The sequence below is a fragment of the Crocodylus siamensis genome, chromosome 3, assembly GCF_052110815.1.
Source record: "Crocodylus siamensis isolate JL-2025a chromosome 3, ASM5211081v1, whole genome shotgun sequence".
NCBI classification, from domain to species: Eukaryota; Metazoa; Chordata; order Crocodylia; family Crocodylidae; genus Crocodylus; species Crocodylus siamensis.
Genome location: NC_143397.1, coordinates 72,215,026 through 72,239,022, shown reverse-complemented (window position 1 = coordinate 72,239,022; position 23,997 = coordinate 72,215,026). Strand labels below are relative to the sequence as shown.

The 23,997-nt window shown below is 43.9% G+C and overlaps 1 long non-coding RNA gene across 2 annotated transcripts in view; it reads right to left on the bottom strand.

The window, feature by feature from the left end:
* LOC149868396 (uncharacterized) overlaps positions 1-23,997 on the bottom strand; it is a 119,789-nt gene that overhangs the window by 93,547 nt on the left and 2,245 nt on the right. For both annotated transcript variants that reach the window (XR_016441242.1, XR_016441243.1), the window contains exons 2-3: positions 14,944-15,017; positions 9,067-9,129 (exon numbers count right to left, since the gene is read on the bottom strand). This is a non-coding gene — a long non-coding RNA (uncharacterized LOC149868396). The remainder of the gene's footprint in view (positions 1-9,066; positions 9,130-14,943; positions 15,018-23,997) is intronic.

Below are 23,997 nucleotides of genomic sequence, written 5' to 3'. Positions count from 1 at the left end.
CGTGAAAAGAAGTGAAGTTCATTCTTCCTCCATTGCTCGTTAAATGCAATGAGTGAAGGATAAACCTTAGATCTGTTTTTAGTTTCAAGGTTTTTCCCAGAAAGGCAAGTAAATATTTTTAGACATGTTGATATTTTACAGGGTTTTTGTAGTGCTATGCAAAGGGAGCCAAAGGTCTCAGTTGTGGCTGAAAAGATGTATTAACTCTTTATAGTTGTACTCTGAGATAACTGGGTTTTAAAATCCTGGATACCTCCTTAGTATTTTGAAAATAAATCAGTTGAAAATGTTCCCTCTTCCTTTATTTCTTAGTATCAGCCAATGTTGCTATACAATGTTAAAATCTTTTTATGGAAGATTTCTACTATTTATTGAGTCAATGTAGAAATTTGTATTGAGGCCTACCACCTTGGTAGCTCCCATCTTTAAGACTTAATTACAAGCCACCATCAAACTAATTTTTCAAAAATAATTCCAATGCCTATTCCTAATGTTACTAAACGTCTATCAAGAATTTACTTCAGGATGACTCCAGTCATGAGAATATCCTACTACCTTCCATGGATTTTTGGATGCAGGAAATAACTGAGAGCTGCCTAATGGATCATAATTACTACAGACCCAAGGAAATTCCAACAGTTGGCAGTGTTGCAAATTCACATAATTTTAACACAAGATTTATGGTATTTGGCACTTTTTCTTAAAGCTCCAGCAGTTAAATTCTTTCCTCATATCAGAATTTTAGCTTTCATACGTCTCTATATATCTCAGTTTGTTGTGGCCTTGTAAAGTGGTATTTTAAAGGCTCTAACATCATAATACAAATCAAAAGAATCCTAACTTCAGTTTTTAAATTTCCATTACTTTTTCAGTTGATTTCAGTTGGGTGCCCAAACTCATGGTGCCGGTATGGGCAGATCCAGGATTTTGTAAAAGGAGGTGAGGGATAGCAGCTGGTCCTGCAGGGATGGTGGCATGCCACTCCCAGCTTCCCCCCACCACAGGGCAGGCAGACAATCAGATCATGCATAAGAGCAGCAGCCAAGGGCTTAATTTTTAAGTCCTCAAATTAGGTAAGAATCCTCTCCTCTCCCCCACCCCAGTACTCTCTTTCTTCTCCTCTATGCTTAGCAGCACATCTCCCCTTTCCTTTCATTCCCCCCTTCTCTGCCAATCACTGTCATGGTCCCTGGCTTTTCTGCAGGTAGGGAGAGCTCCAGAGCCACTTCTGCCCCACTTCAGAGCTACTTTGGCCCCACCTCTAAAAATAAGCTGAGCTGCACACAGAGAGGGGCTCAGTTGAGGATAGCGTCAGCGGTGGTGGCAGCAGGCAGGTCGCCTTTCTTAAGTCTGTTCCTGAGATAGTGGGGAATGCCTAGGGGGATTGGGCAGGGAGGAGGAACCCACCCAATGTTGTTGCTGGCTGATCCCTGCTCCCCATGCAGCCAGGCTGGACAGAGGAGTAGCAGCTTTGGAGCTCTCCCTACCCCTAGAGCAGTCAGAGACTGTAGGAACAGCAGCAGCAGTGGGCAAAGGAGGGGGGAATGGGTGAGAAGGGGAAGGGATGTTCTGTTGAGCATGAGGGGAAGGGAGGGAGGCTACTTTGGGGAATTTAAAAAAGCCCCCAGCTCCAGCTTCTGCAGTGTGGTCTGTAAAAGGGGCACAACCACATCACTGCAACTGCCAGGATCCACACGTGGTACTCAGAGTACACAATACATTAAATACGACTCAAAACGTTTGATATAGCTTGTAACCAACAACTTGATCTTTAGCTAGAAGCAAATTAGCATCCAGCACAAAGTATGTATGTCGTAGTTTATAACTGTCAGACCCACTGAAGAGGTGTGATTACTTTAGACACACATTACTTTAGATATAGATTATGAAGTCTTTTTTCAAAGGCAAGTAGAGCACATTGTTTAACCATTGTGAGGTTTAAAGGTGTGAACCTCTGTACTAGAGCCTTCTTGGGAAGAAACAGTCATCTTAGATTATGGAGCCAGCAACCTGCAGTCCACAAGCCAGATTCGGCCCATGGAGTCAATTAATCCAGACCCAAGGATGTGGAGCTTTGGCAGCAGTCACTTTTTCTACACTACCACGGGGAGAAGTGTAGACTGCAGGCAATCTCCATGTGCCTCTGTGGTGAAAATTGGCTGAAGCAGGCACAAGTGGTGGCAATGGCTGGGTTCTGGTGCCTGCCCATCTACTATCTCTGACACAAACTGAGTCACTCTAGCCCATAGCCTAAAAAGGTTACCAGCTTCTGTCTTAGACAATTATGGATAGAAAAAGGTATTACATGACAGAGAAGCCATCTGCAAGTACAGTAGCAGCAATGGATCCAAAATCACATGAAACATGAGAACTATATCTGATCTTTTATTTGCTTTAAATGCTTTTAAAAGAAAGAAGCAAAGTTTTCTGGTGATATCTTTTGTTGAAACAACTATAGACATTAGACAAGCTTCCAGGCACAGATGCATAACTACAACTTCTAGCATCACTGGGCCTGTCACAGTTTTTGCTGAAACTTAGAAAACTCTCAGGTAGTTGGCTAGATGATATTCTTCTTCTGCTCAAGGTCCATCTCTATGTCATATTTGAGGTCAGGAAGAATTTCTCCCCCTCCAAGTTAGATTGGCAAGGGCTGTGAGGATCTTTTGTTTTCCTCTGTAATATTACATCTTTGCCACCACAGTGGAAATGTATTGGCAGTGCCCTTGTCTCCCTCCTTGTTACCTGTGGCATGTTGTAGGGTCATGGTGCTGTTTTTGGTATTCTTTTCATAATGTACCCTGTGGTTATGGTATGTGAGCAGAGTAGAGTGAACGTTTTTAGTAATCTTTATGTAAATGATTTGCTGCAATTGCAGGAGATTGGGCTAGATAGCCTGGGAGACCACTTCTAGTCCTGTTCACATTACATTTTTCTCAAGTTAAAATATGTCGTGTTCCATACCAGACTATAACATGTCAAGAAACCGAATGAACAAATATATTATGTAGCCTATAGGTTGTGCAAAGTATCTTAACATATTTTATCAGTCCAGATTGATATGTTCCACAGCAGCTGTGTAGGGAGGGACAAAGCAGAGTGAGTGATCAGGGCACCAGGCAGCAGTGTATTCTGGTTGTCAACATGATTACAACTGCAATCATGCAGCTGCTGGCATCAGCCACTTTTTTGCCTCTTCACCTCCCACCCCTAAGTCAATGGCTGTAGTAGTTGCCACATTCACCCCACCCTAGTGATGCTGCTGTCTCACAGGTAAAATAAAAGCATCCCATCCCAGCAATACAAGATAGTGCATTACTGACTTTTCAGTTTACTGAAACGCATCAGCAGGGATCTGGGTATTCCACTTGCTGAAGAAAAATGCAGGTTTTCTCCTTTAAAGCAGAAAATGCAGGAAATCACAAGTTTCCCTTTGCAGGCTGGTGGTGTTCCAGCCTAAAAGGGGCTGCTTGGGGCTCAGTAGAGCAGGATGCAGGGTTGCCATGTGCGCATAGATGTGCACAAGACAGCTAGACAGGACAGTGAAAAGCAGCTCCCGCAACTCCCTCCAGGGAAGTCTATGGAGGTGGGAGGGGGTATAGGGCACAGGAGATGCAGTGTGGGGACAAGACAATTCAGCAGGGGGGGAACAGGGTACATGCCCCCCAAGATTTCTGCACCCAGGGTGGGGGGTGGGGCTGCAATAGGGCCAGATCAGCTAGGGGCAGGACCCACCTCCATGACCTAGCAGGCAGGACCCAGTGCAGGAAGGAGTGCCACGCTGCCGTGGCAGCCAAGCTGAGGCACCCAGCAGCAGCAGGAGACACAACTCTGTGCTGCCAACACTGCTGCACCTCACTTTGATGCCCATGGTGGTGCAGCACTCCCCCACAAGCTGAGTCTTGCCCACTGGGCTGAAGAGGCAGCTGCTGCCTGGAGTTGGTCCAGCCCCACTACAGCCCCACACCCTGCTGTGAGTGCAGAAATCTCAGGGGGCACATGCCCCACCGTTGCGTTGCCTGTGCCTCCCCAACTCTCCCACGTGTTGCGCGTGCACACATACCTACTCTCTTTCTCACACACTGAGGGGCAGGGAGCTGTGGGCTGGGAGTGAGGGGCACCAGCAGGGCCAGGGGGCTGTGGGTCAGGAGTGGGGGGCACTGGCAGGACCTGGAGGCTGTGGCTTGGGAGTGAGAGACAATGGCATGGGCAGGGGCAGGGCACCAGCATATCAGGGCTGCTTAGCACCACAAAACAATGGGTGACAGCTACAACTGGACCCATGTTCTGAGCGAATGAGGCATGGGGAGCTCTGATTTTCTATAATAAAAAACCCCAAAATGAAACACCAAAATATATAGGTATTTAGAATTTATTTTATTATAACGATTGAGGCACTGGTGAGCTTCCAAATTGCTTTAAATTTGTAATTATATCAATAAAAAATTGTGTCCAACTGAAACCAATATATATAGTGGTGTTTCATGGAAAAAACATGGATTTGGGGGTTTTAATCAGAGAATTTGGGTTTTTTAAATAAAAGAATTTGGGTTTCAAACAGAGAAAACCAGGATCCCTACTGAGTAGGGAGAATTGAAACTTTGTATTGAGAGTGGGGGAACTGCAGTCCACATCAGCTGAAGAAATATTTAAATCTTAGACCCCAAAAAATAACTTGTGAGCTGTGTTCTTTTTGTCTTTGACATAAGCAACAAGAAAGATTTTGCTATTAGAACTATTCTGTGGGTAGCACTTAAGACAAAAAAGATTCCAGAAAATGGTCCTATTGCTGCATTAGCTCTGCAGTGATAACAGAAGTAAAAATCAGTAAGGTGAATATGTTTGTCAAAGCAAGAAGATATGACGTGGCAAATACATTTAGAGAAAATCTGATGACTGAGAAGGTGCTATTCCAACCACTTAGTCACACTCTAAGTGTTTTAAAGTACCCCCTGGTTTCAAGGACAAATTTTGTTTGTCCTTTGGTTAAAGACCACTTCCATTTGCCGGCTGACTTTTGTGGGTCCCTTGAGTGGTTATTTAAGAGAGGTTTCACTGTACTGTATTTACAAACATGAATCATGTTACTGTAGACACAGAGTCTTTCTGAGTGGAAAGCAATATCCAGTACACAGCACACTTCAACACAGTTTGGCTGGGAATTCTGGGCAAAAAAAATAGGGAAAAGTTTTCTATTACGAAATACGCTGTTGGTGTAGAATATTGCATGTTCACACAGAGCAAACAGGACTTTTGTTTTAAGGGGTTGGGCTAGGCTTACTCAAACTGGCACATTCTGCAGTTGCTCTAGCCACTTTCCTTTCTAGCAAGACTCAGGCTTTTGGTGAGGTTGGGAAGGTGGATATGGGTTGCTTTGCATCTCTGCAGTCTTACCACTGTTCACACTTGCCACTGTTGAAGGTTTCTTCAGATCTATAAAAGCAGAAATCCCAGCTTAAATTTAGTTCCTAGCCTGAAAGCCTCTCACACTACAATTCTATAATGCTTCTCACTCATTTACTGCTTGTCACCCATAGGCTTCAAAGCCCTTTCCAGAATGGGTTGAGTATGCATGTACTTCCCCCCAATCTGGACTGAATCTGGAACCCAGAGTCATTCACCCCACAAAGAAACACATGCCCAAGTTGCAAGAGAACCTGCTGATCCCAGATCGGCCTTGTTAGACATCTTTGGACTCACAGATAAGATAATCATGGAAAACAGTCATCCTTAACTGTGAGGGATTGTTGATGATGATGATGACTTCCCCCAAATCCTTCAACACTGCCTAGGGAATGACACTGAGTACAAGTAAAAATACACTTTCTTCTTAAGGGAAGCAGAATTTTTTAAAGTGTTACACTAGACATGTCAAAATAAACTAAGTGGGCTAGAGTCTGATCTCAGCTACACTAATGCAAATCCAGTCATTCCATTGAGGCTGATGTAACCAAGCTCATGATTTAGTAATGGGTTCAATTTAATCACAGACCATTAAGGGGAAATAACATAGATGTGAGCTTCACTTTAATTAGAGATTGGAAGTATTTGATTAAAAGTGTGGCTGTGAAAAGCTAAAAATAGAGTATTAGGTCAAAGAGATTCTTCTATGAGTGCAAAACACATGTACAATATGTGAAATGTTCCACCCTAGGCTGTAAGGGAAAAGGGGTGTAACTAGCATTTCCTTTTCAGTCTGAAAATTTACAGGAATGCAATAGCACATCTGTATGGAATTAGCATGGCTTCTCTTTCTGATACAGACAGATCCATGTGACTGCCCAGCTAGAGTCTGTGATCTTGAGTCGTGATTTGTTTTACCCAATATAACATCACGACTGATTGTACCTCAGGGTCCAATAATTAAAAAAGGATAATGTAATATTATTTAAAAAATTAAAACAAAAGCTGTCAGCCAACCTTTTATTACTTTCAGCACTTACATCTTATATTTATGTGTTTGAGACACCAAACCAAATATTTGCAGTCATTACAGATAGATTTGAGACAACTGAGGAAAAATATTGCTGTGCCTAATCTAAACTATGGCATACATCAGCTGCTTCCCTTACTCATTGGTATAAGAGTGTTGTTTCACAAGTACAATTCAGTATCTCAGAAATGTCTCGATGAACTGGTATACATGTAGTTTGCAATGGCTGGTTCTCACCGTTCGCCAACATAGCCTTATTTAAATTGGAGTTACATATGGAATATTTCAGTAAGTCCCAATGTAGTACTGTTACATATTGTTGATGCACCCCCTAAAGTTTGAGAATAAAGAATATATTTCTATATATACATATTTAAGCATAAAACTTTTATTTTTAAAGTAATTAACTACCACTATGAATTTGGTTTTGCATCTGCCTACTTGAACCTGATATAAATATTGCAGCTGACAATACATTCATCTACTTCTCCAGAGACTGCCACCATAGCCTGTATTTGAACCCTTCACTGTGTTCTCTAATATAATATATTCTGTCATGATTATTACTGAAGTCAACAGGGAATAAAAATAAGAGACACACTTAGTCACGCTAGTCTGAACTCAAGTACAAGGAAGGGTAGATTTGCACCTTACAGACTAACCACTGTAGATGTATAGCACAAGCTTTAGGGAAGAATATGGCTCTAAAATGGTAAAATATTCATACTGGTTTTTTACACATTAGAAAAAGAGAAAAATTTAATGCAAAATAGAATGTGTTAATTTATTTTCCTTGAAATCATTTTGCCTATAAAATGTTATTGCTTATTCTTACATTTTAGAAGAGGTTCTTTGGACCACATACAAAGTCACTACGTTCTTTGGTATCAGTTACAGAAATATTGAATACAAAGGAAGAAGGACATAGAGTCTAAGTTGTGATATGGCCACTACAACAGAAGAGGCAACAATGACGGTAAAAATCTACTGTGCTATAAAGCATCACCATCTATACATGTGGTGCGTTTACTACGCAGTAAATTAAGCTACTGCACAGTTAGCTAGTATCAGTAAATACAGGTACTAGATTAACTGCACAGTAGTTACTGCACAATAACATTCATGCAGATGCTGACCAGGAGCATTTGCTCCTGGTCAGTGTAGGCAGCAGGGAACCACAAGGGACTGGGAGCTCTATGTTCCCAATCTGGGCTCTCCCAAGGGTCCGGAAGCTGATCAGCTGTGGGACTTGGGAACTCTGTGTCCCGCGTCCCATCTCCCATGCCAAGCAGGGTAGCTGCTGGAAAGCCCCATGCTCCCTCCCCCCACCTTACGCATCCTGCAGAAGCCTTGCCAGTAGCTGCCCCACACCTGGGACAGGTCCCAGACAACCCTCTGCTGGGTAGGGAAACCCTGCCTGGCAGGGGGCTTGCTGGTAGTTGTGTCCCCCAATGGGCATGGGGCCAGGAAAGCTCTGCCCACTGCCCACTGCAGAGAGAGTTTTCTCCTGGTTCCATGAACACCAGATTTCCTCCCTATGTGCATGGGGCCAGGAGACAGAGCTCTCCTGGCCCTGTGCCCCTTGCCAGCCCCCAGGATGGCACCCAGGGAAGCCTGGAGCTCCCCTTGGCTGCTGCAGTGTGGCAGAGCAGGGCAGGAAGATCCTTGTACCAGGCTGCTACCGTTGGGAGCAAATCTGCTCCCACAAGGGAGCACGTGTAGATGTGCTCCTGGGGAAGGCTTACTGCACAGAATTTTACCAATAATTAGGCTTACTGTGCAGTATTTTACACGTGTAGTCTAATGTGAATTAATAGCACATGCAGACCCACCCAGTGTTATCAAGTTTCCCTCGGGGATACACTATTTCTTTGATTTCTTATCAATGAAGTGTGTGTGTGTGTGTGTGTGTGTGTGTGTGTGTGTGTGTTGTATAAAAGCCTCAGAGTGTGAGGTGTACCATGAAAGAGAAAAATCAATGAAGTGTGTGTGTGTGTGTGTGTGTGTGTGTGTGTGTGTTGTATAAAAGCCTCAGAGTGTGAGGTGTACCATGAAAGAGAAAAATCAGGTTTTTCAAATGCCTTGTACAGTGAGATACAGTGCATTGTATGTGCTTTGTAATAATAAATCTCTGAACAACTGGGCTGATTTGAAGTTATTCAATCAAAGGCTTACATTGAAATTACAAGACTTTGCCTGAGTACACAAGGTGACAATAGAACATATTTTAGAATGCTGCAGGGCAGAGCTGTCCAATTGGCAGCCTGTGGGCTCCAGCCTGGCCACTATTCCCTCCACTGCTCCAGCTGCTATTGCAGTCTCTGGCCTACCCCTCCCTCTTTTGGCTGCCAATTCCTGTCTCCACCCCAGGGAGCAGGGCAGTGCAGCAGTGCAGGAAGGTGAGGGTGATTCTGAGATGCTCAGTGCACTGCAAGGTGGGAAGGATTTGGGGGTGGGGGAGCAGGTCATAGGCATGCAGCAGAGTAGTGGAGTGCCTGCAAGGGTAAGCACTGCAGTGATGATAGTGGGAGGTCAGGGGCATGCAATGCAGTCGTGAAGAGGGTGTCGCCATTACACGGTGCAACAGAGGGAGGATGTTCATGGGGTAAGCAGCCTGGGAGGGCATAACTTACCTTGGGGCATCCTGCAGGGCAGTGGTCTCAATGGTTCAACCTGTACTTGTAAGTTGGATAGCCCTGTTTTAGAGTAAATAGTAGGCACGCCTTTAGGTAGATAAACAGTTAGCAGAATATAGGTTTATCTTCATAGTCTCATTTCAATAGGATTTAGGACATTTACAGCCCTCTTTTTTAAGAGTATTGTAATAGCCAAGTTAGAAAACAGTAATTACAAAAAGGCCATAAGACCACTGCTAATGAAAATCATTTATCCATGAAATAATGAACTAAAATAAATGTTTGAAGTGAATCTGTGGAGCAAGGTTCACTGTCCCACTCCACTTCTGTTGCCTCACTGAAGAGAAAAGCACTTGCACATATCTGTCTGGGGATTCTTCCAGACTGAGAGATTCTCCAGAGGGAGTTAAAATTAGGTCTATGACCTGCCCCCTTCCTGGAGGCTGGTAAAATTATACATCAGTTATAGGCTTCAGCCTTAGAACAGCCAGAAAATTTCCCCTTTGTATTTTGTATTTTGTATTTGTTTATCAGTATGGCCGTCTTTCAAAGTAGATTGCATTGTAAAGTGTTTGACCTCTTATTTAGAATGCTGCTAGTTCCTTAAGATTTTAAATATATACACAACCCTTGCATTGTCACTATCATTTCCTGCAGCATGAAAGCCAATAGGTCTCCTTCTCAAATCTACCCTAAAGTATGCTTCATTTCTGTCTTTGAGTTTAAAAGTAAGGTTTTGGAATGTATCTGAGGTTTCTAAATTAAGAACACTTTACATTTGTTCTCTCTCGCTTACACAATCAATGCTTTGTATACTTTATGTATAAGTAAACATTTACAAGTATTGAGATTTTTTAATTTTCCACTTCTAAAAAAAGAAAAGAAAAGAAATAGTGTTTTCATACACAAAATAATCAAATCAATCTGTGTAGGAAGGATTCTGTATGCAGCAAGTTATAGTAGCAAACTGTGTACTACCAAGTTTTAATTTTCCTCTTTACAATAAGGATGCTATGGTTGCAGATGCATTACAATATGTAACTAACATGCTGGAAAATATCAGGAATTGCAAAACTGAATTATATTTTTTGCTAGTTGGCAGTACTGTGGAGCAATTATCTAATACACTACACATTTTTTATTTATTCTTTACTGGAGAAGTGCCTGAAGAACTCAGAGGCTAAGGCCCCATTGTTCTGGGCATCCTGTAAACAAGTATACTTTCCCTGAAATACTGATAGACTCACAGGACAATTAACATATGGAGAAAAAAGAAGAGTTAGACTGTCAAAATACATACAATTTTAATATATAGTATGCACACTATATGTGTATGTTATCAAAAAGGCTGGAGACGTATTCATTTCTAGAAATCTTGGTGAGAGGGTAAGCATACATATGTTCCAGTCTGCAGCCACTTCCTTTCCCCTGTGGGCAAGCTGGGGCTGAGATCCAGCCTTGGAAAAATACCCTCAGTGTCTTCCCAGACCAGTGCCCAGAGAGAATCTAGCAGTGATCTTGCATAAACCAGAGTCACCCTGGTCTGTGGATGGTGTGGGGGACAGAAGTGACTCAATTCCTCTCAGACCCGAGAAAGAGTCAAGTAGCAGGAAAATGCCATCCTCCCTCTCCCCCCTGTCCCAGTCTTCCTCCCTCCCCTTCCCTACCTACCCCTTCCATAGCTTGGGGTCAGTGGGGTTTGTTGAAACTGAAGGGATCTGCTGCAGCTCTTCTCTTCTCTGAGTAGGAGGGATCAGGAGGAACTGAGCAACAACGAACCCCCACCTTCCCCGATACCTTCCAGTCTGGGGTCACCAGTCTTTAGAAGGTGTGGGAGAAGTATACAGCTGCTCAACGTGGCCCAGGAGAAGAGAGCTCTTCCTTGTTAGAAGTACTCTTTTTTTTCCCCCCATGACGGAGACAGTTCTCTTTTGTGTAAAAAACTCTTGAACACCTGTATGCTTGCTTTTGTTCCAGGAGAAAAGTGTTTCTTCTAGCGTAAATGTAATGCCTCACCGTACCCTAAACATTAATTACAAATAGCTACCTCTATACCTCTACACTTGCTGCTTAAATAGCTGGCTAAGTACTTCAAATTATTGTATTCATTAGAGCAGGAATGTCAAACATATGGCCCACAGGCTGGATTCAGCCTGCATGCAGTATGGGGGCTGGACCCAGTGCTGTGCTTCCTGTATACAATACAAGGGGGTGGTCCAGGGTACACCCTGCATGCAATGCTGAGTGGTCCCTGCACATTGGCGCTAGGGCTGGTCCAGATCAAGTGGTACTGGAACCAGAGCAAAGTGCTAGTCTGGCAGGGTGCCACATGCAGTGTGCGCACTGTACAGACCTCCAGTGTTGCTTGCACTGCTGGGTCCAGCCTGTGCTCTGCAAGCAGCACAGGCTGGACCCTGCCAACCCTGAATTCCATGTGCACAGAAAGCCCTGGGGACAGTGCGTGAGGTACACGGCATGCTGGTTGGACACTGTACTGCAGGTGCTGTACTGGGGGACGGTCCCAGTCCAGACTGCAGACCAGCCCAATGACCCTCATCTGCTCCTTAGGGCCAGATGAGTTTAACACCCCTGGTTAGCAGTAATCCACTCCTCTGGGACTGAAGGAATTCCAGAATAGGTAGCAAAATGGAAGGGGTCCTATCATACAAAGCGAAGAGGCAAACTCTGCGTGCCATGTGGGGCTGCATAATCTGTGTGGAACTGTTGAATCATTTCTGTGCTTTTTTTCACCTGCAAAATACAGCGGTTTCCCCAATATTTTCATAGATTTCATAGATTTCATAGACATTAGGGCTGGAAGGGACCTCGGGACATCATCGAGTCCAGCCCCCTGCCCAAAGGGCAGGAAGTCAGCTGGGGTCATAGGATCCCAGCAAGATAAGCATCCAATTTACTCTTGAAGGTGTTCAATGTAGGTGCTTGAACCACCTCTGCTGGCAGACTGTTCCAGACCTTGGGGGCTCGGACAGTAAAGAAATTCTTCCTTATGTCCAGCCTGAAACAGTCTTGCAGGAGTTTGTGACCGTTCGACCTCGTCATCCCTTGGGGCGCTCTGGTGAACAAACGTTCCCCCAGATCCTGGTGGTCGCCCCTGATAAACTTATAGGTGGCCATCAGATCACCCCTGAGCCTACGCTTTTCCAGGCTAAATAGTCCCATGGCTCTCAGCCTGTCATCGTAAGATCTGTTTTCCTGATCTCTGATTATGCGCGTGGCTCTCCTCTGGACTCTCTCAAGCTTCTCCACATCCTTTTTGAATTGTGGAGCCCAAAACTGGACGCAGTACTCCAGCTGTCATTAGTCATTAGGCCTGTGCAAAGTGGCTAGTATTGACATCAGATTCGGATTCAGCCAATTCGGAGGACAGCGATTCAATTCGGTGATTCGAATCACTGTCCTGAATCAATTTGCTTGAATCTGATTTGGCGATTTGACCGCTGCTGAAGCACCCAAAATAAAAAAAAGCCCCATCCCTCGCCCTCTCTCCCAGCCCTGTCAATGGCTGCCCTGCCTGGCTCCAGTGTCCTGGCTCTTAAAAAAAAAAAAAAAGCAAAAAAAAAGCCCTCCCCTCACTGGCTCATGCCAGGCCGGGGTGGGGGGGAATCCCTGCTGCCCCCCACTGCATGGGGGGCTTTACCACAAGCCCCCATCCCCTGCTCACTCTCCCAGCGCCAGCCTCCCAACTCTTTAGAAAAAAAGAATAAAAAAAGCCTCACCCTCACTGGTTCCTGCCAGGCAGGGGGATGATTCCCGCTGCCCCCCACTGCCCTGTGCTGCATGGAGGGGCTCTGCCATGAGCCCCCAGAAGCCCTGATGGCCACTGCAGCAGCTGGTGAGTGCAAGGTTCTTTGGTTTTTTAAGAGACAGGATGCTGGGGCTGGGCGGGGCAGCCATTGACGGGGCAGGGAGAGGGGGCAGGGGTCAGGCGGCGCTCAGGGGGGTTGCAGGAACAGGCAGGGGATGGGGCTTGGTGGGGTCACCCCATGGTCCCTGCCCCCCTCATTCATCCTCCCCTTCCCCCCCATTCCCTGCTTACTGTCATGGAGTCTGGATCCAGCTCCCTGAGGTGGTTAGTGGGGACTGCCTGAATCTCTGAATCTCTCTGAAGCTCTCTGAGTCTTTTTTGAATAGATTAAGACCTTTTTATTGGTTTCCCAGTTTGATTTTACTTTGGAGATTCAGCTGCTGAATCAGGTTGAATCTCCTCCGAATCGAATCAGCACCTGAAGCTTCACACAGCCCTAGCAGTCATGCATTGACTTTCACTTCATTAAGTGTTACTGTTGTTTGCTATATTATAAAATACAATGATTATCTATAAAATAAGCTATAGTACATTTTCACTATTTGTAACGTTGTCATTGCCAAGCTATTGATTTATGGATGGGTCAGCAATAGAATGACATGTTATTTCCTAGACACTAAAAATATGGGAATATAATTTGGAAGATTAACAAAATCAGAACATTTCTTAAGTTATATAAGTAAATGATGTAAACTGGTACATAACAGATGTGTAGAAATTTGATATAAAGCAGTAACATATGAATAGTAACATTTTTGTAAGCCAGGAAATCCAGTATTGTGTACACCAAATTTATTTCTAAAGCATATAAACCATCTCTCTTACAGATAAGTGAGACACTATATACAAAGGACTAGAACTTCAACTGACGTAGTCAGTGCAGCTTCACTGAAATCAGTGCAGCTATGTCAATTTATGCTAACTGTGTAAAGTGTCATCATTATGCATGAGAAGGTAAGAAACATGTTTGGTGTGGCTATGGGTATGACTAAACTGCAGACTATAGGGTTGTAAATGAGCTAGCTTGGGTTGTAGCAGAGCCTAGTAGGGAGAACACAGAGCTCTGCACCGTCCTATTTTTCAGTGGTGTGACTTAGCATGCAGTCAGCTCTGAGCTGAAGCAGGTAGATTGTTCCCAGTACCCAAGTCAGTACACATAAGTCAGCTCAAGTATCTACACTACACTGCAGCCTCCTATGTTGTTGTCTCTTCCTCAGAACTCTCCGCAGTGATTTGGGCAGGTGCATCATATAAAAGATACATGTACAACAGCTGAATAAGTTTTGAAATATTATATATTAAAATTAATTGTAAAAGGTTTTGTTTAAATGCAAGTGTAAAAGAAAACAAGAAGCTAGGAGAAAACTCATCATAGGGGAAGAGAAGCCCATGAAGGGCGAGACAGCAACACCAAAATAATGAAGAGAGTCCTGGGAGCTGTGGTTTTGGAGCAGCTGCTCCATCCAGCTAGAGCGGCCCCTGGGAAATGAGAGGCCAGTGCGTGTGCCAGAGGAGAGCAGGGAGAGCCAGGAAGCAGAGAGGTATGCCCCGGGACCTGAGACATCGGGTAGGACCCCTCCCAGTCCCAAGGAGCTGGCAGGGAGCTGGCAAGAGAGCTCTGAAGATCTCAGTAAAGCCAGGAGGCATCCACAGTAAGGACGCCACAGTGCAAAGTGGCACAAGAGGCAGGAAACTCCACCAGAGATGGGCTGGCCTTGGGACAAGCGGCTGGGCCCTAAACGGCTGATTAACCAGTTAATTTTTTTTCTGTTGTTTTATTTGGACCCGAGTGGGCCAGGGAAGGGTGCCAGCTTGGCAGTGACCTTCCTGGGATGCTAGAGGGAGCAAACGACAGGTCTGGTCAATTAAACCCAGGAAAAGGGCAAGAGCCCCGGAAGTGATTTTTGTTTCTGTGAATTTGTTGATTTTTGTTTGTGTGAATTTATTGATTTTTGTTATTTCTTTTTTTTGTTTACCCCGGAAGGGGCGTGCAACCCCTCCACATGGGAGCGGTGGGAGAGAATTAACGTATCATATGTGAGACTTACGTGTGACTGAGAGGAAGTCCAGGAGTCTATGCTATTTCATTTTGTTGAGGCTTTGAATAGAGACACTCATGAACCTGTAAGAGAAAAAAAATAGAGAACAGATCACCCAGGAAGACCTATGAGTGCAAGCAAGCAGCGGTGTAACATCTAGGTGGCACTAGGATGGGGTGTGGGGGAGGTTGGAGCCACAGAAGAAAGCCCTAGCAGGTTTGCCATTGGCCAGCTGTCGTGCAGAATAACACCTCCTGATCGGTAACGTCACCAGAACTTCAAGACATGGCAGGAAAGAGTTGGGCCTCACCACAGCAAATACCAGGCAAGTGATTGTGAGACCAATGGGCTGGGCGGGGAAGGTGTTCAGCAGTTGAGCACGTAAACATAAACAGGGCTAACCCCGACAGCCATATGGGCACATCATGCTCCAAACATGCTTTATTGAATAAATATTGGAAGATCAAAGTGAGAGCAAGGGCATGCCAGGGGTAGATGTTTGAAGCTTTTAGTTTCTCTTACATGCATTGATGACCAACCAGATCTTATTAATGTGCATTTGCATAGCATTTTAAAGGAAATTTTAAGGACATCCATATGGCCATAAATAATTGGACATGTACAGCAGCTGCTAATACGGATAGGACAGTGTCCATTTAGGGCTTTTTGGAGCTAATAAACGCTCAGCTGGTAATGCTTCCTTCCTTTAGAAAGAGCTGTTTAAGAAGAGCTTGAATTACTGAGTGAGGATTTGTTTTCCGATGGAGTGCTAAATGCTGATAACAGAGCTGATAAATGCTCTGTTAACAAGGGTGGGGAGCCCTCCCTAATCACAGTGTCCTGCCAGGGGCCTGGCCATGCCCCCTCAGCTCAGCCTTAGGGAAGCAAAGGGAGGGTTGTTCTACTGCCTGCCCCCCCACACCTTCTAGCCTGACCCACTGCAGGCACGTACCTGCATTTTTTCAGTGCAGAGGGAATGTCTTTACAGTTACAAAGTGATTTAGCCTAGTCAGGTTAGAGTAACCTGCAAAGGTTAAATCAATTCAGGTTCAGGCTTTTTTAATGTTTGTCCCTAGCCACAATGGCTGGCAGGCTGGGAAGCATGCTTTAGTACCCCCTGCCTTTTGGCCTGGGCCAATTCTGGCATTTGACTGCCATTCCCAAGTGAAAAGTGAATGTAAGTTTAGTTTGTTATCCATCCAATCCACGCAGTACAGAGAAACCTGCGAAGATTGAATTAATTTTGCCTCAGATTTTTTGATTGTCTGTATGCCAGCCTGCTCTACCACCAGCTTGTCATTCACATTGAATAATACTTAGCAGCCTTACGGTTTGTTCCTTTCTGCTGTATATATTAATCTTGGTGTACCTTTTGGGTCTGGTCTTTTTCAGTATATTTGTATTCCCTCTAACTTTTTTCAATTCTGTTTTAATATAATATTCTGTCTCTTTTTTTACTTTAGTTATCCCTTTTTCTATTTTCTCGCTCAGTATCTTTCTTATTTTTTCTCATTCACTTTCTTTCTGTCTTCTGACCACTTTCTAGATAAGTGTGGTAGAATGAGGCTTATTACAAGATAAGAAGCTTGTGTTAGATACAGAGGCATAGGGGGAGCCAGCAATAGGACTCAGATGGAAACTAATGTCATCAGGACTATAAGCCAGGAAGATAATCTTACCAGCAGCATTTTGAATAACATTGTGAGTTTGATAACATTGCAATAAATGAGCCAGAGAGGAGGAGGTTTCAAAAGTTAAAATGTAAAATTATGTGTGGAGGATGAGGCCTGAAACAACAGATATGAGTATGAGTATGAGTATGTATGTATGAGCTGAAAAGAGGACTGCATGAAAGATAGCATCCAAGTTATAGGCCTGAGTGACAGGAAGAACAGTGGTGTTTTCTGTAGTGGCAGAGGAAGAAAGGTTTGAGTAGGTACAGATAATTTAAGAGCTCCATTTTGGCCATTTTGATTTTAACATGACAACTGGACATCCACGAAGATGTCAGAAATGGAGGCCGAGATAGTGGCTTAGATGGAAAGAAACAGCCTACTAGAAGAGGGCTAGATTTGAAAATTACTGGCATGAAAATAATAGTAAACGCCATGCATGTGCATTTGTGGGACTGGAAATTCCATCGATGCTCCCATTTTCAAAAGTGACTTTCTCATATTGAAACCTAAGTCTCATTGAGAGTCCATAGACAATTCATAATTTTCTCTGATAAAATTGGAAATGACCAAATCACTCCACGTTTAAAATTTCATAATGTACCTTTAAAAAAAAAATCTGGTTCAGTAATGCCCTCTCTCCTCCTCACCCCCAAACCCTTTTATCAAAAATGTTTATAGTATGGGAAAAGTAAAGACTGAGGTCTGTTTGGGGTTTTGTTTTTTTGTTTCTGAGGGGCTTTCTGTTTGACCTTGATGCTTCATAGGACGAATATTAGAAGAAAGCAAAGCAACAGCGAATTGTTCTAAACTAGTGTTAAAACAAAGTATACAAAAACAACCCTTAAAAATGTTACAGAAGTCTTGTAAAATGGTTTATGACAGAAAAGTCATTTTTATAATTTTTAGCTAGCAAATTTATGCTACAATGTATTGGATATACATTTCTAGAAAAGAAAGCATGGGCCCAATTGATCTTTGTTCATGTAAGTACCTTTACATTCAGTGGCAGGTACTAGAAGACAGAGTCCTTCGAAATGAAATCAAATGTTCTTAATGCCACAAAATGGAGGAAAAACAATGACAAAATGTTGGGTAAGAATTGTAATAAGGAACAACTAGCTTTTATCTATTATCATCTGCATTTTTAATACTTATACAGGCACCTCAACTTTGGAAAGCTGTTTTTAATAAATTTGAGAAAATTATGTGGGTAATTATGCACTTCATAATTTAATTATGGGGATGGGAAAACATTCTGCTTAAGCCTAAAAAGAGTGATCATATGGCTAGCAGCTCAGGTTTATACAGATCTTGTTTAAGTAAAATAGCAGTATGACAAATCATATTTTACAGTGCTTCCCCAAAATAAATATACACATACACTAAAATATAACTCCCACACTTTTCCCCAATATGGGATCCTGTTTTGGAAAATGTCAAGCAGTTAAAAAAAAATCCCCAAAATAACAAGTTTTAAATGGGAACATTTTACATATATAAGTACACACTTGACCATTTCCTACATAAAGACAAAATAGGATTTCTGGAATTATTTATATCACCACTTGTGAGACTTGGCATGTTCAGTCTAACTATCTTCCATCTAGTCTTTGTCATAGGACATCAGTATGCCATGTTGACCTCTGCAGGAGAAGCTGAGGAAACAGACGTTTGAGTCATGGGAACATACAACTGGAAGGGATATTGTAGGTCAAGACCAGTTGTGTGTGATTGCAGGCCACTTTACAAGTAGTAAAGTTCTATCTTAAATAACTTAGGTCAGAGATCTCAATCTCACCTCACGCCTGGGCCAAATCCAGACCTGAAGGTAGTGATGGTGGCAAGACCAGCAACAGCAAGGCAAACAGCAGAAGTGTGAGCCAGACTCTGTCAGCACAGCCCTCACTTGTCCTCTTGCCATTGACAGCCATGCCCAATGGGGCCTGTGACAGGACCCATGCCCCAGGGGTGCTGTGACACCCCTTGATTGACATGTGGCTCCTGGTCCCTCTGACCCCTTGAGTGCTGTTCCCTGTTATGTTCCCTGTAGCCATACCTTAATGATGCGCAAAAGGGTTTGGGAGGTTGACCCAAGGGCCCAGAGTGGATCCACTCCACTGCAAGCTTTCCCCTTAGACAATTAGTTGTGGCCCTTCTGTTGGTACCCTATGTTGCCAGATGCTTTATGGGTTGTGTTTTTGGCCTTCATCTGCTGCCATAGCCATGCCCATGCCTCACAGATGGTATCTGGTTCCCACTGCAATGCTTGGCCCTCTCAGGCCTCAAACCTTTGTTGGAGCTTCACCTTTCCTGGCTGTGGCCCATTTGCTCTGGCTGTAGCCCCCCTCAACCTAGGTCCACTGCCTTGGAACTCAGATTTCCAGCCCTAGCCCCATCTTGCCCCTATTTGGTTTCTGGGCCCTTGGCCCTGGCCTCACACTTCTTGAGCTCTGGACCCCTGGCCCCATCTTACTCTGTCTCAGTTCCAGTCTCTGGGGTCACTGACCCAGGCAAGGCTGCTCTCAGTCTTAGCTCCAGTCCTCTCTGGAGTCCCTGACTCAGGCAAGGCTCTAAATAGGGTGTTCCTAAGGTACTTCTGTGGCCTCCAGACCTCCTCTATTGCCATAATATGGTCTTCCAGTTGTATAAACTTAACTACAAAGAAGAAACGGTACAAGCAACCACTTTCAAAGAAAAATCACCCCCACTCTGGGTAAAAGTCATCTTGCCAGCCCTCCTTTCTTTAAAGCTTTCACCTGTCAGAGTGGGTTGTGTTTTGGTGCCTGTTAAGGCATCTCCTGCAGCTTCTTTCTCCTGGAGACTCTGTTCCCTACAATGCATCAGGCCTGTCTTCCTCCAGGTGTGCGGCTTATATACTTCAGACTTGGATTGTTTGCCCCAGTATTGGGAAGCAGTTCCTAAATTTCGCTGATCTGATGGTTAAAAACCTTCTTCAAATTTCCAGCCTAGATTTATGCATGCATAGTATATATAGTGTTCCTGTGCCAAAATTGCCCTTTGGCTTAAACAGTTGTTTTCCCTCCTGGCATTTACTCCTTGAATGTGTGTATTAAGGATAATCACATCCTCTCTCAACTTTCATTTACAAAGCAAAACAAGACATGCTCTTTTAGTTTCCTCATATAATAGATAGGTTCTCTATCCTCATGATCATTCTAGTATCTCTTCTCTGCACCTATCGCAACTTGAATTCCTTATTTTAGAATAGAAGTGAACAGAGTTATTATACACAGTATTCCAGATTAAATCAGTCTGGCATCTTGTAAAACAACAGTAACACTTCCCCACCCCTGCTGGAAAACTCTCAAGGAGAACAGTTATTATTTCATGACACAGTGGCCCATAGTCATCATGCAATATTTCTCCTGATCATTCACTCTCATCTGATGAGTTCCTAGTAAGCTTAGAGCAAGAAATTATTGTTACTAGTTACTAAAGTCATGGTAATGCACTTTGTACCATTATATTTCATGTCATTAAATTCAGCATTCAAGGCAATTTCTGTTTCAATCTGTAACCATCCAAGGCTACCGTGTAGTACAAGCTGCAGCCAGATCACCCAGTTTCTGCTTGTGCTTTTTCATACTCTCCTGCCACACCTTTGTTTTTAAAGGAAATTTCCAAAAGAGAAAATAAATATTGGGTGGTGTACCTCAGGGCTCTTATTGCGACGAGATTATGGCTTTCATCCTCTTCACAGGGCTCCTCCATCCCCTACACCCTGCCCTTGCCACGCCATATATTCAAAGGTGCAAAGCTTCATTACAGATCCAGTTTAGTGCACTCACTCAACTTCAATGAGTTTCTAATGACCTGCTGCTGATTGCAGCACAGCCTGCACTCCTTTCTTGGGTGTTCTCTTAGCTCTCACAAGTTCCCCATATTTCTAGTCAGTTCTTATTTTCTTCTTTTTCCTTCAGGGGTCCATTTCCTTTTGGATTGCTTACAGGTTTTCACCTGTGGCCAGCATCCCCTTTAAGTGTCCAAGTCACAGGACTGCTCCACACAAAGTCACTGGGATGCAATCAGTGAGCCTGAGCCAGTAAAACCTAGATTCCCTTGGCTCAGCTTCCTGGTTCCTCCCACTGAGGGAAACCCGCTTCTCAAAATCCATTCCTTTTAACAAGCCCTCCTATCTGCTTCCCGCAGACAACCAAGAATTGCTGCACTCATTAATCTGGCTCTCGGTCTGACCCTCATGCAATACTTTTGTGCCAGCTCTCACCTTGAGGTAAGTTCCCCGGTCTTCTTTCCTTTCTTTTGGCCTCTGCTGACTCCCTGACTGGGAGTTAGGAAAATCGGCAAATTTCCACGTGGTGGACACAAGTTCCTGCTGGTGTCCCCTCTCCGGGGCAACCTAATCTATCCAATCCCCAGGCTTTTAACTTCTGGGTCAGTGGCTAGAACCTATCCTGGTAGTTCCATTTCAGTGCAGGTTCCCATTACAGACTCTGGTGCAGCTAAAATAAAGCTAGACCAGCCTGTGCTGCACTGTTTATTATTTTCCTCCCCCCTCCCCAATACAGGAACGGGATTCTTCCCCCTTTGGCAGTCCATCCGCACTCTGTCCTATTCTGATGGGCTCCACAGATGCTGTTACACAATCCCACTCTGTATTGATGATGTATCAACTTTGTATCTTCAGCAAATGTTGCTAGCTTGTTACCTTTGTGCCAAGGTCATTAAGGACAATGGATTTGTCCCTTAACCAATCCTTGGGGAGCTACAAGTGACTTTTTCAAGCCTAATACTTTTCTTTTCAGAAGTACTCATCCTCAATTCCTCTTAGATAATTCCTCTTAGCTTTACTTAACTTACAATGTTTGTAGTAAAGTCTCTCTTCTCCATTTTAGCTAAACGTTTCTTGTGTGCTGCCATATCAAAAACTTTACTGAAGTCTAGGTAGATTAGATATATTGCATGTACTATGTCCAGGAAAACATTTATCAGAAAGAGATATCTGGTTAGTTCAGCAGTAAATTCAGGTTGTACTTTGCACATGCTTTTCCATTTACCTCAGTGCCTCTAATTATTCTTGCCTTCAATTTTTTTCTAAACCCTGCATTTTATTCATACAGATTAACAGGCCTGTAGTTGCCTGGATCATCTTACAACCCCTCTGCTCACTTAAATATAGCTACCTCATTTATTATTCTCCAGTCACATGGTACCACACTTTTAAACAACTCCATAGATTTATTAAAAGTTCTTGCTGCTGGATATGCCAGCCGTTCTTTTAGAGTTCTGGGATGGAAACTTGAGTGATTTGAGTACATTAAACTCTGAGTTTAGTTCCTTTCTCAGTTGCGGTAATTTCCTTTTCCACATCTTCATTCCCATTTTCCATTCTGCTTTTGCCCCCTGATCAATGTAATTGTCCTTATTGAAAAGTGAAACAAATTGTTCATTTAAGTTTTGGGCCACACCTAAATTATCTTTCTTCTCTACCCTATCCTCACTGTACAGTGACACCACTTCTTTCATTATACTCTTTTTTATTTTTGTGGTCACAGGACGTTTGGCTATTTGATCACAAAAATAAAACTAAGCTTGACTTTTGGCAGTTGTCACACACTGCACTTTGTGGTCTCTAGAATACAACTCTCCTTGCCAATCAGCCCTTCTTTCCATTTCTCGTAGCCTCTTTGCTTATTCTTAATATCCTCTGATGGAGATCCTTTCATTCAGTTCCACAGCTCCATTCTCCCACTTAGGTCCAGAAGCCCATCCTTACAGTTTTCTTCACCTTGCTTGCTATACAGAATCCTAACAGTTTTTGGGCCTTTAACGTAAAGAAATTCTAAGCTCACAGGAACATGCCTCTGTAAACTGGGAAAGATGGGCAGGTGCTCCTAGGTCTGGAGGAGTCTGAGTCTATGTGGGAATTCCTGGAGTGTGCAGGATTGCTGCTCTCAACCCCCCAGAGCACCTGCCTGGGCTGGTTGGAGAGTGTGAGCAGCTCCAGGCTACCCACGCTCTTGTGCCATAAACTAAAGAAGCCCACTATACTAAATAGCATCACATATTGATACCAACTTTGTTGCGTCTGCTATCTGTGGTTCGACAAGGGGTATGGATATCTGTTTGGCCATAAATGTTTTTTTGGCAGCACAAAGGCAATGAAAGGCAACCTAACCTTTCTTACTTAGGAAAGGTTGCAAGAGGTAAGGATTTCTTAGGGTGGTATCTTTTACTGGACCAACTATGCAGTTGGACTAGACAAGCTTTTGAATGTCAGACATTTTCTGACATTAAAGGCTGTCATTAAGATAGGGGGTGCCAGTGTCCTCAGAAACATCCAGGAGCCTTGAGACTTATATTATGAAAACTGCATTCAATCTGTTATTCCTCCCTCGGCCTTCAGCAAGAGGCACCTAGTTTAGAAAGTAAAACCTCCAGATGAAAGTCAGGCCCTCTGACCTTTCCTTGAACACAGTGTGAGAGAGCCAAGGAGAACAGGGAAGAGGTACCAGGAACTTCCGTGCAGCAGCCCCACGCTTGCCAGATCCCGGAGCCGACACACTGCACTGTGCCTGAGGCCTGGCATTTTAAAAGCAGCCTCTCCCTTCAGATTGGAGGAAAGACACCTGGAAGAACTATTCAGGGCCCCAGCAGGGCCAGAAAGGGGAGGATGCTGTCAGAACAGTGTGCTCTCACTTCTGGTGTAGCTGGAACCTGGAAATGAGAGAGTCCTCCAGCAGGCTAGAGCAGCACCGTGCCTAGACTCCTGGTGGCCCCAAGTGAACTTCTAGTATTGGGTCCCCCTTCACCAGAGATAATAAAAAAATTACCATTTTTGGGCCCCCTTTCTGTCCAGGCCCTGAGTGGCCACCTTGTTCGCCCCTGGCTATGTCCAGCCCTGGACTAGAACAGCAGGTCTGCAAGCTAATGGTGGCCAGAGGACCACTGAAGAGTCTGGTGGGATCCTTTGAGAAGGGAAAGGATGATTCTAGTTAAACTTCAGGAGAAGCAGGAGTCTCCAGTTGCTGATGCCTGGCAAGCAGACTCCGAGGATTAGTAGCAGTATCCTACACCGGACCAAAATGCAAGGAATCTGGATGAATAATTAAGTTGGTTATATTCTGGGGGGCTTGTACTTTCCTTTTTGGGGGGGGGGCGTTAATTAAGTATTTGTGATGGTTAATTAACCCATTTTTGAGTGAGGAGATTCTCCTCCTGGGGTTGTATTAAGGACTCAGTTATAACCCCTTCTAAATTGCATCAAAGGGGAGAAATGGACCCCTGAAGAAAAAAGGAGAAAATAAGAACTAACCAGAGATTTGGGGAACTTGTACCAAAAGAGTACCAGAGGGATGGGAGCGTCGTCCTCAGGGCAGCAGGAGGCCTTGGACTGTATTTTGTTAGT